At 37.3% G+C, this 18,058-nt stretch overlaps 1 pseudogene; it reads left to right on the top strand.

Annotated features, from left to right (window-relative positions):
* Positions 1–13,426: 13,426 nt before the first annotated feature.
* Positions 13,427–16,520, top strand: LOC133099849 (disks large homolog 3-like; annotated as a pseudogene).
* Positions 16,521–18,058: the final 1,538 nt, after the last annotated feature.

Here is an 18,058-nt window from a genome sequence, read left to right as displayed (position 1 = left end):
AGCACTTGAAAATTAGAATATCAAGGGAAATGTTGCTCAATTACAGCGCTAAAATGGTCACTATTGCTCTAAGACGCTGGGGTAATTGTTATTATTTCGTGTTAGCGTCCATTTAATCAGTTTGCGATGCTGAATTCTCCAATCCTGGATCATCTGGTAAGATTTTATCAAAAGCATCTTAAAAAATGTAGTGATACATTAATGGGCACACGCAAACAACCCTAGTTCCAACGTATGTTTACCAGACTTGGTGTATTTGAAATAAAAGCAAATGCTTCTTGATAACAGGTATACAGAACAAACAAAATGTAGTATCAGTATTTGTTAAGTAGAAGTAAAAAGCTATACAATATTTCTAACGATCCCAAGTCTGTTAATGAGAAATGAGTTCAGTCCTCCCACCCCAATAAAGAAGACTTTTCTTTTTCTATATTCCGTTTCTCGATACCTAGAAGTATTAAATTTCTATGTAGTCATTCTAACATAGATATATACAATGTTGTATTCTCCTTTATTTTACCTAAGGAGTATTTTTCTGTTTTGTTTCATAATCACATTATGAATGATGAGGTAGATTTCTGATGAATAAATGCACTATAATCATTCTTCATTTAATCTCACCAACTTTATTATACAGTAAGCTTCAGTGATAAACTTATTGTATGTTGTTTTTCTTATTTTAGATTTTTGAGAAGTAGCAGTAAGGTGTATGAACTGAAAAAACAAAACAAAACAAAACCCCACAACATAAGAGCTGTAAGTTGAGTTTTATTCTGGGTATTATAGAGGACTCACGCCCAGAGCAGCTCTGAGGAACTGCTCTGAAGAAGTAGGGGGAGGAGCCAGTGTGTGTGTGTGTGTGTGTGTCTGTGTGTGTGTGTATGATTTTGGATAGGGAATACATGCAGTCAAGCACACATCTCAATAAAAGGTTTTTGCTAGCCAGGAGGAACAAGTATCTCAGTTAATGATTTTAGTGCCTTTTTTTTTTTCTATGTAAGGGAAGATGCAAGATTTTGGTTTCATTAAAATTCTTCCTGAGATATCTAACTATCTAGAGGGCCTATTTTGCCAAAGCACAGAGTGCCTCATCCTGTTCTTCCTCCTTAATTCCTTTCAGGGTGTACTGCTGGTCAATGACTACAGTGGCTAATGACTTGATCCTTGTAGAAGTGGATGGTGTGCAATATTCTTTGTTTTGCAAGGGCTTAAGCCTTTTAAAATAATTTTAGGACTTTAAAGGTATATACTGTCAATTGTTTCCAAAAAGGTGGTATTAATTTGCTTTTTCACCAGCCATGGATGTGAGGAGGAGCCATGAAGAGGTTTAAAAAGTTGGTTGTGGCCAAATCCACTTTCTGAGTATCCTAGCATTATCATAACATTGCACTGTTTATCAGTAAGCTAACTCATCTAAATGGCTTTAATGTTTATTGTCAGTTTTTTTCAACTATAGCATTTTACAATCAGAAAATAATAAATGCTTATAATAGATAATTTGAAAATATAGAAATGTACGAAAAACAAATCAACAATAATTCTACTTCTCAGCAATAAGTATTGAGATCACTAAAATAACTGATAAAATTATTTCCAGTGGTTCCCCCCTCCCCCCAGGCAAGTATTAGTATGAATGTTAAAAAAAAAACCAAAAAACAGAACTGGAGTCATAGTGTATACGGAAGTTTATGTTCCTCTTTTGGGTATTTTAATAAACTACACAATTAAATTATTCCTAGTAAGAAAAGAAAGTATAGAGACAGTGCATTCCACTTCACCCCCAACACTTCATGTCCATTCCCACACTCCAGTGCTGACTACCAGGAACTGTTCAAGAAACTTTGTGGTGGTAACACACATAATTTATATAGCCTTTAAATCCAGCTTCCACCTCCCTACCCACCAACACACACGAACTATTACATAGTATCTTGAGATTTTTCCCATGCTATGAAAGCAGTGCTGTAGAATAGCTAAAAGTGGAAAGTGGACCTTTGGAGTCAGACTGGGATTCAAATCTTAGCTCTGCAATGTAGTGCCTAAAAGACTTTAATCATTTCAGGAAATCTGTCTAGACTTCAATTTTCTCTTCTGTCAAATGTAAATCATAATAATTCTTTAGAGATCATGTAAATGTTGCTAGTGTTAAAAGCATGGAAATCAATTAAAGTGTGGAAATCACTTGTAAAGCTCTTTAGTGCATTGCCTTGTGCATGGTAGGTGCTCAATAAACGAAAACTATTTTTACTTTGAAATGTTCTACAGAAATCATATGACCAAATGGTATCCAATCCTATTGCCACAAATACCAATATTTTCTTAGATGACATAGGCATTCTTTGTTGTTGCACACAGATGTGGCTTCCGATATTTTTCTTTTGTAAATAATAATGTGATTAACATTCTTATATACAAATATTTGTATCTCCTTTTTTCTCAGCTTAGATCCTTGAAAGTGGAATTTCTAGGTAAAATAATATGGACATATTTAAGATGAAATATACACCTATGCTACTTTCCAGATAGATTATACAAATTTACACTCCCAACAGCAATAGATGAAAGTCCTAGGTTCACAGCATCCTTCCAGCCTTAAATACTATAACTTCTAATAATTTTGCTTTCTTTGTGTTTTGTGAATTCACTCCTCATATCCTTTGCTCATTTATCTTTTGGAGAACTAAAGATTTTTATTTTGGTTTTGAAGAGATTTTTATAATTTTAAAATATTAAAATAGACATTTTTGAAATATTTATTTCATAGTTGACCTTTCTTATTTATCATTTTTTGATAGTAGAGCAATATTTAATTTTTATGCAGTCAAATTTATGCATATTTTCCTTTGTGTTTTTTTTTTCCCCAGTGCTTTTATACTTAGGACCGTTGAGTCAACTACTCCCGTAATACTGTGTATGCACACACATGTATACCTACTGTGGTTTATTTCTGGGCTTTCTATTCAATTCTATTAAATTATCATCTGTTCTGTTTCACTTATTATTTCACCTGTTTTCCTTAATTTTATTTGTTCTTTTTTCTTTTTTTTAGGTTAAAAGCCTTAATTTCTTTTTTTCCCCTTGTTCACAGATGAAATAATTTAAGGCTATAAATTTGCCCTTGCATACTTTAGCTCCATTTCATAAATTATGTAGTCTTATCATTCTGCTATTTTACTAAGTAGCCTAAAGTTGTGGTTATATATATATTTTCATATCACATATCACAAGAATCTGAGGACTAGATATTTAAGTATTTGAAATTTGCAGTGGTAACATAGCTTTTAAATATTATAACATACATATTTTATACAAAAGATTAGATGGTAACAATATGAATACCAATGTTGTTCTAGCACAACATCATGGCACAAACTGTTCTTATCAGATTAAGAAATTTATGAAGCAGAAATGTACTTGGGCTTAGTTATGGTGCATGTACAATTTTATTTACTTAAGCTGTGATGGTGTACGAATTACATTAGAAATCTGATTGTCAGAATTTACAAATATTTTTTACATGGAATAACAACTGAATTCTTTTTTGTGGTGAAGCCTATGTTGAATCAAAAAGAAAAGGAAAAAAAAAAAGACCTAATCATAGCAGTACCTGTTTTTCTTTTTGCTTCCCTGCGTCCGTCACATTTTTAGAAATGTCCTGAATTTATTTCACTACTTTGTAAACCAGTATAAATGCCCTACAATAGTGTTGCATATTTTGTAAGTGATTCTTCCAAAATTTGGTTAGTTTTTTCCAAAATAAGCTGAACATCTTTAACAGAAACAGTTTATAAATTTGGATTACCAGAAACCCTTCAGCTTTTGAAGTCCCTTGAAAATTGCAATTTAAAAAAACAAAGATTACAAACAAGAATACATTGAAATTTATCCCTACAAAACAAAGGAGGAAATAAAATATAAATAAATAATCAGAGAAACTAGAAATGATAATTTTGTATATTAGAAAATATTGGTTTATGTTTATACTCTTTAGCACGTGTGAGCTTTTTGAAGAATACTTTTCATAGTGTTACCCATATTTGAATTTCCATACAGGCTGCAATCCTGATGGAAATAATTTATTAAATTCTCATATCAAAATTGGAAAGTACTTTTTCTTATAATAAATTCTTACTTATTTGTTTTTACTTTTTAAATTCCCACCTAAGAGGGTGTCCTTATTAGTTTCAACAGCATCATGAAATGAGAGGTGAGAATCGTACATGTTTCGTGCCCCACCTCACATTCTCTTGGCCCATCATTTTATTCTACTCATTGTGGATGTAACCTAATGTCTCATTTCAAATGAATCACATACTTTTCGTTCTCTATTCCCAGATTTCTCTGGTGCCAGTATGTATTATAAAATGTCCAAGAGAATCCAGTCAGCCCTTCTGATGCTTACCAAACCTGAAAGTGGTAGGAATAAACATCTAATGGTGCAGCCCTGACCAAGTGTTGGATGGGTCCTAGTGGGTAAGTGCGCCTGAGTCTGTGTCTCAAGTGGACAATTCTGCAATGTATCCTACGAGGCTTCTTAGACGGATTGAGCCCAGCTATTTACTGCAATAATCATACTGCTCAATAAGATATCCTAGGATTCAATTTTCTTTCTCTCCTTCTCTTTGCAGTTTCCCATTCCTCCTCTTTGGGGTGATTTCCTAAAATAGACTGTTAATAAGCTTTTGTCTCCAGCTCTGCTTTTGGAGAGGACCCATGCTGAAACAAATTGAAATATGTTGAAATGTGTGCATTCTCACTGAATATCTTTTTTTTTTAATTAAACCTTCAAAAAATGAAATTCTTCATATCTCAGAATTTTATGGACTACATGCTCTATTAATAGAAAAAGAAAAGACAATTTTACAGGCTGTAAGTTTGAAGATGTTGTCAATTAGGAAGGATGATTTCCTTGTGCAATAATTGCTGGCATTGCCGTCAAATTACATTTTTACATTACATCATCTAAAATGCAAGCCTTTCTAAACAATTTCAATTTTCATTAAACTTTGACACTTTAGATGATGCGTGTGAGCGCTAAATGACTTATTTTGCTCAGATTTGAATAAACTAATCAAAATTGTAAAATTTGTTGCTAAGTCATTTATTTGTAGCCCGCTTTTATGTCATCTTATAAATACAGAAATAATCACGAAGACTTACAGTTTCTAAGTTCCAAAATTTTATATGCATGGTCCTAATATTGGAGTATTCTAGACTACATTTTTTTCCAAGAAGAAAGCCCATTTTAGAGATAGTTTCTTTTATATCTTCCTTACTTCAAAATTAAAAACTTTTATGCAGTTTGTTATAGTGTATAACAAAGATGTTTTCAAAGAACATCAAGACAAACAAATCCACTTTATATATCTAACTAAAATGTAAAATATTTGAAAGCAGAGCTTTTTGTCTGTTTATTCACTACCATATCCTGAATGCTTAGAACAATGATGGACACAAGATATGCACTCAGTATATATATATTTTTTTCTTTTTTTTTGAATTTTGTTTTATTTATTTTTTTATACAGCAGGTTCTTATTAGTTATCCATTTTATACACGTCAGTGTATACATGTCAATCCCAATCTCCCAGTTCATCACACCACCACCACCACCCCCCAGCCGCTTTCCCCCCTTGGTGTCCATACGTTTGTTCTCTACATCTGTGTCTCAATTTCTACCCTGCAGACCAGTTCATGTGTACCATTTTTCTAGGTTCCACATGTATGTGTTAATATACGATACTTGTTTTTCTTTTTCTGACTTACTTCACTCTGTATGACAGTCTCTAGATTCATCCACGTCTCTACAAATGACCCAATTTTGTTCCTTTTTATGGCTGGCACTCAGTATATATTTATTAAATAACTTGAATGAATGAACTCATATGTACTCAGTAGAAAGGAGCTAAAAGGTGGTAAATTCATAATTAATTTGTAGCTGATGTTTTTCTTTAGCTTGTAGAATTTGGAACAAAATTGAACAAATTTAAATATAGAAATTAATTTAGAGATATTTATATTACAATTAACAAAACAAAATTAGACTCCAGAAAAGATATAGATTAAAAAGTCCATGTAAATTGAAAAGTCAGTTTGCATGAAGGCAGAAGAAGGAATACTTTTAAATGTTAAGGGGTAAGTTGAAATTTATTATTTTTTAAAAGACAAAGTAACTTTTTAAAAAACCAAGTTGAAATTTATTATTATTTTTAAAGCCTAACTATGGGTAATTTCAGGTTCAATAAGTCTTGCAAAGCTTAAACATTGTTATAAAGTATAAATTTTGTTCCACAAGGTGGCAGCAAAGATTTATTTTAGAATAATTAGACACCCTCCGTCATCATACCAAATGATGGACATTTTTAAAAGCTACAATGTATAAGGAACGTGGGGCATATTTTTTCTTATTCCTTGGAGGTACCGCTTCATCACGAAGGTTCTCTCATTGGTGGCTAGAGTATCTGTGATTCCTTATACTTGCCTCCTCTCTTTTAAATGCTCCACCTCCATTTCACTTTTCATATACTTCCAGATTAACCTTAAATTACAAATCTGAACATGTCACTCATTAACAAAAAAAAAAAAAATTCAATAATTCCCTAAACCATGCAAAATAAAGAATAATGCTTTTAGTTTATTCACTCAATCAACTCAGTAACTATATTCTATTTACAAAGCACTATGATAGGCCCTAGGAAAAGAAACAAGATAATGCATGGAGCTTTCCACTTTGGGAATTACAAACATGTAAAGATATAGGAAATTGGTTCAAGATGGTGGAGTAGAAGGATGTGTGATCACTCCCTCTTGCAAGAGCACCGAAATCACAACTAACTGCTGAACAACCATCAACAGGAAGACACTGGAACTCACCAAAAAAATACTCCACATCCAAAGACAAAGGAGAAGCCAAGATGAGATGGTAGGAGGGGCTCAATCACAATAAAATCAAATCCCATAACTGCTGGGTGGGTGACTCACAAACTGGAGAACACTTATACCACAGAAGTCCACCCACTGGAGTGAAGGCTCTGAGCCCCATGTCAGGCTTCCCAACCTGCAGGTCTGGCAACGGGAGGAGGAATTCCCAGAGAATCAGACTTTGAAGCCTAGTGGGATTTGATTGCAGGACTTCAACAGGACTGGGGGAAACAGAGACTCCACTCTTGGAGGGCACACACAAAGTAGTGTGTGCATCAGGACCCAGGGGAAGGAGCAGTGACCCCATAGGACACTGAACCAGACCTACCTGCTAGTGTTGGAGGGTCTCCTGCAGAGGCAGGGGGTGGCTGTGTCTCACCATGAGGACAAGGACACTGGCAGCAGAAGTTCTGGAAAGGACACCTTGGTGTGAGCCCTCTCAGAGTCCTCCATTAGCCCCACCAAAGAGCTGGGTAGTCTCCAGTGTTCGGTCACCTCAGGCCAAACAACCAACAGGGATGGAACCCAGCCCCACCCATCTGCAGACAAGCAGATTAAAGTTTTACTGAGCTCTGCCCACCAGAGCAACACCCAACTCTACCCAGCACAAGTCCCTCCCATCAGGAAACTTGCACAAACCTCTTAGATAGCCTCATCCACCAGAGGGCAGAAAGCAGAAGAAAGAGTAACTACAGTCCTGCAGCCTGTGGAACAAAACCCAAATTCAGAGAAAGGTAGACAAGATGAAAGGCAGAGGACTATGTATCAGATGAAGGAACAAGATAAAACCCCAGAAAAACAAATAAATGGAGATAGGCAACTTTCCAGAAAAAGAATTCAGAATAATGCTAGTGAAGATGGTATGGGACGTTGGAAAAAGAATGGAGGCAAAGATCGAGAAGATGCAAGAAATGTTTAACAAAGACCTAAAAGAATTAAAGAACAAACACCTAGAAGAATTAAAGAACAAACAAACAGAGATGAACAATACAATAACTGAAATGAAAACTACACTAGAATTAATCAGTAGCAGAATAACTGAGGCAGAAGAACGGATAAGTGACCTGGAAGACAGAATGGTAGAATTCTCTGCCACAGAACTGAATAAAGAAAAAAGAATGAAAAGAAATGAAGACAGCCTAAGAGACCTCTGGGACAACATTAAACACAACAACATTTGCATTATAGGGGTCCCAGAAGGAGAAGACAGAGAGAAAGGACCCGAGAAAATATTTGAAGAGATTATAGTCAAAAACTTCCCTATGGGAAGGGAAATAGCCACCCAAGTCCAGGAAGTGCAGAGAGTCCCAGGCAGGATAAACCCAAGGAGAAACACGCCGAGACACATAGTAATCAAATTGAAAAAAATTAAAGACAAAGAAAAATTATTGAAATCAACAAGGGAAAAATGACAAATAACATACAAGGGAACTCCCATAAGGTTAACAGCTGATTTCTCAGCAGAAACTCTACAAGCCAGAAGGGAGTGGCATGATATATTTAAAGTGATGAAAGCGAAGAAGCTACAATCAAGATTACTCTTCCCGGCAAGGATATCATTCAGATTCAACAGAGAAATCAAAAGCTTTACAGACAAGCAAAAGCTAAGAGATTTCAGCACCACCAGGCCAGCTCTACAACAAATGCTAAAGGAACTTCTCTAAGTGGGAAACACAAGAGAAGAAAAGGACCTACAAAAAAACCCCATAACAATTAAGAAAATGGTAATAGGAACGTACATATCGATAATTACCTTAAACGTGAATGGATTAAATGCTCCAACCAAAAGACACAGGCTCGCTGAATGGATACAAAAACAGGACCCATATATATGCTGTCTACAAGAGACCCACTTCAGACCTAGGGACACATACAGACTGAAAGTGAGGGGATGGAAAAAGATATTCCATGCAAATGGAAATCAAAAGAAAGCTGGAGTAGCAATACTCATATCAGATAAAATAGACTTTAAAATAAAGAATGTTACAAGAGACAAGGAAGGACACTACATAATGATCAAGGGATCAATTCAAGAAGAAGATATAACAATTATAAATATATATGCACCCAATATAGGAGCACCTCAATACATAAGGCAACTGCTAACAGCTATAAAAGAGGAAATCAACAGTAATACAATAATAGTGGGGGACTGTAACACCTCACTTACACACACAGTGGACAGATCATCCAAACAGAAAATTAATAAGGAAACACAAGCTTTAAATGGCACAATAGACCAGATAGATTTAATTGATATTTATAGGACATTCCATCCAAAAACAGCAGATTACACTTCTCAAATGCACATGGAACATTCTCCAGGATAGATCACATCTTGGGACACAAATCAAGCCTCAGTAAATTTAAGAAAATTGAAATCATAGCAAGCATCTTTTCTGACCACAGGGCTATGAGATTAGAAATCAACTACAGGGAAAAACTGTAAAAATCACAAACAAATGGAGGCTAAACAATACATTACTAAATAACCAAGAGATCACTGAAGAAATCAAAGAGGAAATCAAAAAATACCTAGAGACAAATAACAAGGAAAATACGACAATCCAAAACCTATGGGATGAAGCAAAAGCAGTTCTAAGAAGGAAGTTTATAGCAATAAAAGCCTACCTCAAGAAAAAAGAAAAATCTCAAATAAACAATCTAAACTTAAACTAAAGGAACTAGAGAAAGAAGAAAAAGCAAAACACAAAGTTAGTAGAACGAAAGAAATCATAAAGATCAGAGCAGAAATAAATGAAATATAAACAAAACAATAGCAAAAATCAATAAAACTAAAACTGGTTCTTTGAGAAGATAAACAAAATTGATAAACCATTAGCCGGAGTCATCAAGGAAAAGAGGGAGAGAACTCAATAAAATTAGAAATGAAAACGGAGAAGTTACAGCAGACACCACAGAAATACAAAGCATCCTAAGACATTACTACAAACAACTTTAGCCAAAAAATTGGACAACCTGGGAGAAATGGACAAATTCTTAGAAAGGTATAACCTTCCAAAACTGAACCAGGAGGAAATACACAATATGAACAGACCAATCACAAGTAATGAAATTGAAACTGTGATTAAAAATCTTCCAGCAAACAAAAGTCCAGGACCAGATGGCTTCACAGGTGAATTCTATCAAACATTTAGAGAAGAACTAACACCCGTCCTTCTCAAACTCTTCCAAAAAATTGCAGAGGAAGGAACACTCCCAAACTCATTCTATGAGGCTACCATCATCCTGATACCAAAACCAGACAAAGATACTAAAAAAAAATTACAGACCAATATCACTGATGAATATAGATGCAAAAATCCTCAACAAAATACTAGCAAACAGAATAAAACAACACATTAAAAGGATCATACACCATGATCAAGTGAGATTTATCCCAGGGATGCAAGGATTCTTCAATATACACAAATCAATCAATGTGATACACCATAGTAACAAATTCAAGAAGAAAAACCATATGTTCATCTCAATAGATGCAGAAAAAGCTTTTGACAAAATTCAACAACATTTATGATAAAAACTCTCCAGAAAGTGAGCATAGAGGGAACCTACCTCAACATAATAAAGTCCATATACGACAAATCCACAGCAAACATCATTTTCAATGGTGAAAAACTGAAAGCATTTCCTCTAAGATCAGGAGTAAGACAAGGATGTCCACTCTCACCACTATTATTCAACATAGTTTTGGAAGTCCTAGCCACGGCAATCAGAGAAGAAAAAGAAATAAAAGGAATACAAATTGGAAAAGAAGAAGTAAAACTGTCACTGTTTGCAGATGAAATGATACTATACATAGATAATCCTAAAGATGCCACCAGAAAACTACTAGAGCTAATCAATGAATTTGGTAAAGTTGCAGGATACAAAATTAATGCACAGAAATCTCTTGCATTCCTATACACTAATGATGAAAATTCTGAAAGAGAAATTAAGGAAACACTCCCATTTACCATTGCAACAAAAAGAATAAAATACCTAGGAATAAACCTACCTAGGGAGACAAAAGACCTGTATGCAGAAAACTATAAGACACTGATGAAAGTAATTAAAGATGATACAAACAGATGGAGAGATATACCATGTTCTTGGATTGGAAGAATCAACATTGTGAAAATGACTATAAAGCAATTTACAGATTCAATGCAATCCCTATCAAATTACCAATGGCATTTTTTACAGAAGTAGAACAAAAAATCTTAAAATTTGTATGGAGACAAAAAAGACCCCGAATAACCAAAGCAGTCTTAAGGGAAAAAAACCGAGCTAGAGGAATCAGACTCCCTGACTTCAGACTATACTACAAAGCTACAATAATCAAGACAGTATGGTACTGGCACAAAAACAGAAATATAGATCAGTGAAACAGGATAGAAAGCCCAGAGATAAACCCACACACCTATGGTCATCTTATTTTTGATAAAGGAGGCAAGAATATACAATGGAGAAAAGACAGCCTCTTCAATAAGTGGTGCTGGGAAAACTGGACAGCTACATGTAAAAGAATGAAATTAGAACACTCCCTAACACCATACACAAAAATAAACTCAAAATGGATTAGAGACCTAAATGTAAAACTGGAGACTATAAAACTCTTAGAGGAAAACATAGGAAGAACACTCTTTGATATAAATCATAGCAAGATCTTTTTTGATCCACCTCCTAGAGTAATGGAAATAAAAACAAAAATAAACAAATGGAACCTAACGAAACTTAAAAGCTTTTGCACAGCAAAGGAAACTACAAACAAGACGAAAAACCAACCCTCAGAATGGGAGAAAATATTTGCTAACGAATCAACGGACAAAGGATTAATCTCCAAAATATATAAACAACTCATGCAGCTCAATATTTAAAAAAACAAACAACCCAATCAAAAAATGGGAAGAAGACCTAAATAGACATTTCTCCAAAGAAGACATACAGATGGCCAAGAAGCACATGAAAAGCTGCTCAACATCACTAATTATTAGAGAAATGCAGATCAAAACTACAATGAGGTATCACCTCACACCAGTTAGAATGGGCATCATCAGAAAATCTACAAACAACAAATGCTGGAAAGGATGTGGAGAAAAGGGAGCCCTCTTGCACTGTTGGTGGGAATGTAAATTGATACAGCCACTATGGAGAACAGTATGGAGTTTCCTTAAAAAACTAAAAATAGAATTACCATATGACCCAGCAATCCCACTACTGGGCATATACCCAGAGAAAACCATAATTCAAAAAGACACATGCACCCTAATATTCATTGCAGCACTATTTACAATAGCCAGGTCATGGAAACAACCTAAATGCCCATCAACAGACAAATAGATAAAGAAGTTGTGGGACATATATACAATGGAATATTGCTCAGCCATAAAAAAGAACGAAATTGGGTCATTTGTAGAGATGTGGATGGATCTAGAGACTGTCATACAGAATGAAGTAAGTCAGAAAGAGAAAAACAAATATTGTATATTAATGCATAGATGTGGAACTAGAAAAATGATACAGATTAACCGGTTTGTAGGGCAGAAATAGAGACACAGATGTAGAGAACAAATATATGGACACCAAGGGGGGAAAATGGTGGGCGTGGGGGTGAGGCTGGTGTGATGAACTGGGAGATTGGGATTGACATATATACACTAATATGTATAAAATAGATAACTAATAAGAACCTGCTGTATAAAAAAATAAATAAAATTAAATTAAAAAAAAAGAATAAAATAAAGATGTAGCTGCAGCAAAGTACTACCTAGAGAAAAGTATGATTTGGGTACTGTTGAGGCACAGAAGAAAGATGGGGGAGTGAGTTGAGTGTGACTATGGTCACCCTGATCTGTAATTCAGGGGAAAAAATTTGGGCTTGAGGGAATAATTAACATACAAGTATAATTAAACAGCATGTAAATATTATTGGTGAATTTTTAATTGACTCTCCAATTTTAAAATTTATACATGATAATTGCAAAAGCATTAAAAAACTATAGAAATGATTAATGTGAAATTCACCCAGAATATCTCCATTGCCTACTAGCATTTTGGAATATATATATATATATTTTTAGACCTAGCTTACACAGACACAACTCGTACTTGTATACTCTAAATATCTATATATACAAATATATCATAAATGGGTCATAATACATATTCTGTTTTTGTAACTGCAATTCACTTAATGGTAAGTCACGAAAGGGGAGCTGGAGGGGACAGCAAATGAGACTAAAAAAAAGTGGTCAGGAAGCAGTATAAGAATGGGGAGAGAGGCGGAGGGTGGCAGGCGCCGCTCCTTCTCCCCCACCCCGCCTCGTGTGCCTCAGGCATCTCCTCCTCCTCCCTCCCCCTTCTCCCCTCCCCCTCCCCCTCCTCCTCCCCTCCCTCCACATGCCCCGCTTTGGGTCCGTGGTCTTCCGCGAGAGACAGAGGGGCCAGCCTGAGCTGACACTTTCTCAGCCCTAGACCTGGACTCCCACCCGGCGCCAGAATACAGTCGCTTTGAATCGAAGATACATGACTTGCAAGAGCAAATGATGAACAGCAGCATGAGCTCTGGGTCTGGGTCAGTCCTTGCAAATGAGTGAGAAGAGGTCCTTGTATGTCAGGGCCTTGTTTGATTATGACCAGACTCAGGACAGCTGCCTGCCGAACCAAGACCTCAGCTTCTCCTTTGGTGACATTCTACTGTCATTAATGCCTCTGATGATGAGCGGTGGCAAGTGAGACTGGTGACCCCACACGGAGAAAGTGAGCAAATCAGTGTGATCCCCAGTAAGAAGAGGGTGGAAAAGAAAGAAAGGGCTCGACTGAAAACCGTGAAGTTTCATGCCAGGATGGGGATGATTGTGTCTAACAGGTCCACCAGCCACTATGGAGAACAGTGTGGAGGTTCTCTAAAAAACTAAAAATAGAACTACCATACAACCCAGCAATCCCACTACTGGGCATATACCCTGAGAAAACCATAATTCAAATAGAGTCATGTACCACAATGTTCATTGCAACACTATTTACAATAGCCAGGAAATGGAAACAACCTAAGTGTCCATTGACAGATGAATGGATAAAGAAGATGTGGCACATATATACAATGGAATATTACTCAGCCATAAAAAGAAATGAAATTGAGTTATTTATAGTGAGTGGATGGACCTAGAGACTGTCTTACAGAGTGAAGTAAGTCAGAAAGAGAAAAACAAATACCATATGCTAACACATATATATGGAATCTAAAAAACAAAAACAAAAACAAATGGTTCTGAAGAACCTAGGGGCAGGACAGGAATAAAGATGCAGATGTAGAAAATGGACTTGAGGACACAGTGAGGGGGAAGGGTAAGCTGGGAAGAAGTGAGAGAGTGGCATGGAAATATATACACTACCAAATGTAAAATAGATAGCTAGTGGGAAGCAGCCGCATAGCACAGGGAGGTCAGCTCGGTGCTTTGTGATCATCTAGAGGGGTGGGATGGGGAGGGTGGGAGGAAGACACAAGAGGAAGGGGATATGGGAATATATGTATATGTATAGCTGATTCACTTTGTTATACAGCAGAAACTAACATACCATTGTAAAGCAATTATACTCCAATAAAGACGTCAAAAAAAAAAAAAAAAACCACGAAACATAAAAAGAGTTTCTGCCTCTCTCAAAAGTTTTCATTTTACAAGAGCAAAGAAAACATGGTATAGGAGAGCAGCATACACGAACAGGGAGTGACGTCCAACACCAGTGACAGTGAAAGCAGTTCCAAAGGACAGGAGGATGCTATTTTGTCATATGAGCCAGTGACACAGCAAGAAATTCACTATGCAAGGCCTGTCATCCTGGGCCCAATGAAGGACAGAGTCAACGATGACCTGATTTCGGAGTTCCCACATAAATTTGGATTTTGTGTGCAACATACTACCTGGCCTCCGCATGATGATGAAGTGGATGGGCAAGACTACCACTCTGTGGTCTCCTGAGAACAGATGGAGAAGGATATTCAGGACAAGTTCATTGAGGCAGGCCAATTCAATGATAATCTCTATGGGACCAACATCTAGTCAGTGAAGGGAGTTGGGGAGAGGGGCAAGCACTGCATCTTAGATATTTCTGGCAATGCTATCAAGAGGCTGCAGCAGTCACAACTTTATCCCATTGCCATTTTCATCAAGCCCAAGTCCATTGGAGTGCTTATGGAAATGAACTGATGGCAGATGTGTGAACAAGCAAATAAGATCTATGACAAAGCCATGAATCTGGAGCAGGAGTTTGGGGAATACTTCACAGCCATTGTACAGGGTGACTCACTGGAAGAGATTTATAGCAAAATCAAACAAATCATTGAGGACCAGTCTGGGCACTACATTTGGGTCCCTCCCCTGAAAAACTCTGAAGAATCCCCTCCAACCATTCTATTGTGAACAGAAGAAATCAACTCCCCCTTCCCTCCTCCCTCTTCATTACTGTCCCCATGGGGAGAACAAATGACTACTGTTCTTGTCCCCTTTTTTAGATATGTCCAAAAAATTGAGTTTTCTAGTCCTGTTCTGTTTTTTTAAAATTTTTGTTTTGTTTTAGTTTATTTTTGGGATGATGCCATCTTACTCATCATGTGACTGTGCCCATTCCTGCATGGACCTTTCCCAAGCACTAGCACAGGTGCAAATCCATCAGAGTCATTGTTTGCATAAAATGAAGCTGAAGGGAAGAGAAGAGAGGAGGACTGATGAAAAGACAGACTGGACAGCTGCGCGGCTTATGAAGCGAGCCCCGCGCACCCCGCGAGGAGAGGCTCCCAGGCTTTGCTACGATCTGTACACTGCCTTGAGGCTTGGGATGGCGCGGTCACGGTGATAGAAAGTATCTTATTTATATATAGATGTATATATATATATAATTTATATAAATATAAATTATTATATATGTATTATATACTCTCATATAGTTTGTTATATATTTACACACATTTGGACTAGAAAATCTATGGAGATTTCATCAATGGTACTGTGTTATTAGAGAAATGCTTTAATTTTCATATTCCAATCAGATGGCATCTTATATCCCAACTGGTTGGGGAGGGAGTGAAAGTGGTAGTTAAGTGCTGTACCAAGGGCACCTGCATTGGTCATTCTCTTGAGAGCTGGGCTTTTCTTTAGGAGGGGTCAGCTGGAGGATGGTGAGAAAGGGCTTTTGCCCGGGGGCCAGAGGTTTGGAGCCGTGACCCTAGAGCCGATGCTGCCCTTGGGGCACAGTCAGGCCCGCGTGTGGGGAGCGAGAGAATGGCTAACGGTACTCCCACGGTATTAAATTGCCGATTGTTTTATGCCACCTGATGTGTCTGCATGAGAGGTTTCCTTTTTGTTCATTTGTAAGCTGCTGTTAAACCAAAACCATGTTGTGCTACTGTGTCAGCCTTTTCATTCTTCCAGATTTTACTTTTACTATTTAAGTGAATGTGTAGAATCCAATTTGACCGTGTTCTAAAGGCTCATGATGTTCTGGAGGAGCCGGGCCTCGTGATAGACTTGGTGACCCGGGCTTGGCCATCCCATCAGCGGAAAGGGAAGTGGGGGCAGGTGAGAACCGACAGGAGTTAGGCCTCCTATTGTAACGTGTCCCTTCACTCACCTGCCAGGGACATGCTGGGCTCAGCTGAGGCCCTGTCATGGGGCCCACTGGCAGGGACGGGGAGTCACTTGCCTTCCAGCTCTGTGCAGAGACAGTGGGACGGCCCTGAGCTTGGCCAGCCGCGTAATGAAAAGTTTGATTTGGGTTTTTTTCGCAGCTGCTTCATATGCCCTACCTACCCCAATCCCTCACCAACAGCTGGTAGCTTACTATTTCTTCAAGAAGAAAGTAGACTTTAATGCTGTCAATTTGAGCTGTAGAGCTGATATTCACTTACTGTTGAGATGTGAAACCTTGTTGCTTTTTCCCAGAGTCAGACAGCAGTGATTGTGGTCAAGGGGGTTTTTCTCTGACCACAAATGCAGGCGGCAGGTGTGGCCCGGGCCCCGCCCCACCGCACCCCACCCCACCCCACCATGCTCCTTTGAAACCACCATGCCTCCCTCAGCTCCACGCTGGAGGCACGACCCAGGGGAGAATAATGTGGACATGCTTGGCCCCAGGGTTGGGCCTGTTGTTTCCTAGCCCACTGTGTTACAACCGGTGCAAAGGATACATGTTGAAGATGCTTTGAGCGCTACCAGCCAGATTTAGGAAGTCTGTTAACAGTTCTCCTACCAGCATGATGAAGCTAACTGTACAGTGTGGAGACCAGAATGTGGATAAAGAAAGGGCAGCAGCTTTACCTGCTCAGTACACTGGATTGGAGGCAAGAGGGGTAAAGTGGTGTCCGATTATGACTCTGGTGAGGAGGGGGTGAGCTGGGAGTGTTGTTGATTTCTCTGATGTTAAATAATGTAGTTTGAATGATGCTCAACCCTCTACCCCTCCCAGGGAACCAGGGAAGGAAAGCAGAGATTCAAAGCAAGCATGATACTAGTTGGCTTACCAGTGTTCCTTCCAAGGAGGCATATATATATATATATATATATATATATATATATATATATATATATATATATATATATATATATACTTTTTTTTAAAATAAATGATAGTTGCAATAAAAAAAAAAGAATGGGGAGAATAGTGCCATGTATCACAAGGACTGAACAATTTTTAGGAATAGGATAGTTTAGTGTCAAATTCTGCAGAGTGATTAACTGAGAAGAGAACTCAGACAAATCGATTGGATTTGGCAATTAGTATCCTGGATGGTGACCTCTGCTAGAACAGTGTTAGCCTACCTGCTGTGGGACAGGAGGCATGAGATGCAAAGAAGGGGTGAACTATTCCTGTGAGAAGATTCCTTTCAAAAGCAGGATGGTAGCTCCATAGAAAGTCTGAATAGAGGAAGAATATTTATGGATTGCTTTGTTTATTTTAAATGGAGGAGATTAGAGCATGAATATAATTTGTGAAGAAACAAGCTGGTAGACAAATAGAGGGCTAAAATATAAGAAAAACAGGGAATAGCTAGTAAAACAAGATTCTGGAAATTGTCAGATGTGATCAAAAACTAGATGAAGCATTTGTTCATACATGGAGAGAGTATTACTTTTTTTTC

This window comes from Eubalaena glacialis, chromosome 10 (assembly GCF_028564815.1).
Source record: "Eubalaena glacialis isolate mEubGla1 chromosome 10, mEubGla1.1.hap2.+ XY, whole genome shotgun sequence".
NCBI classification, from domain to species: domain Eukaryota; kingdom Metazoa; phylum Chordata; class Mammalia; order Artiodactyla; family Balaenidae; genus Eubalaena; species Eubalaena glacialis.
The sequence above is the reverse complement of the archived record's forward strand: the minus strand, read 5'-3'. Positions and strand labels throughout refer to the sequence as shown.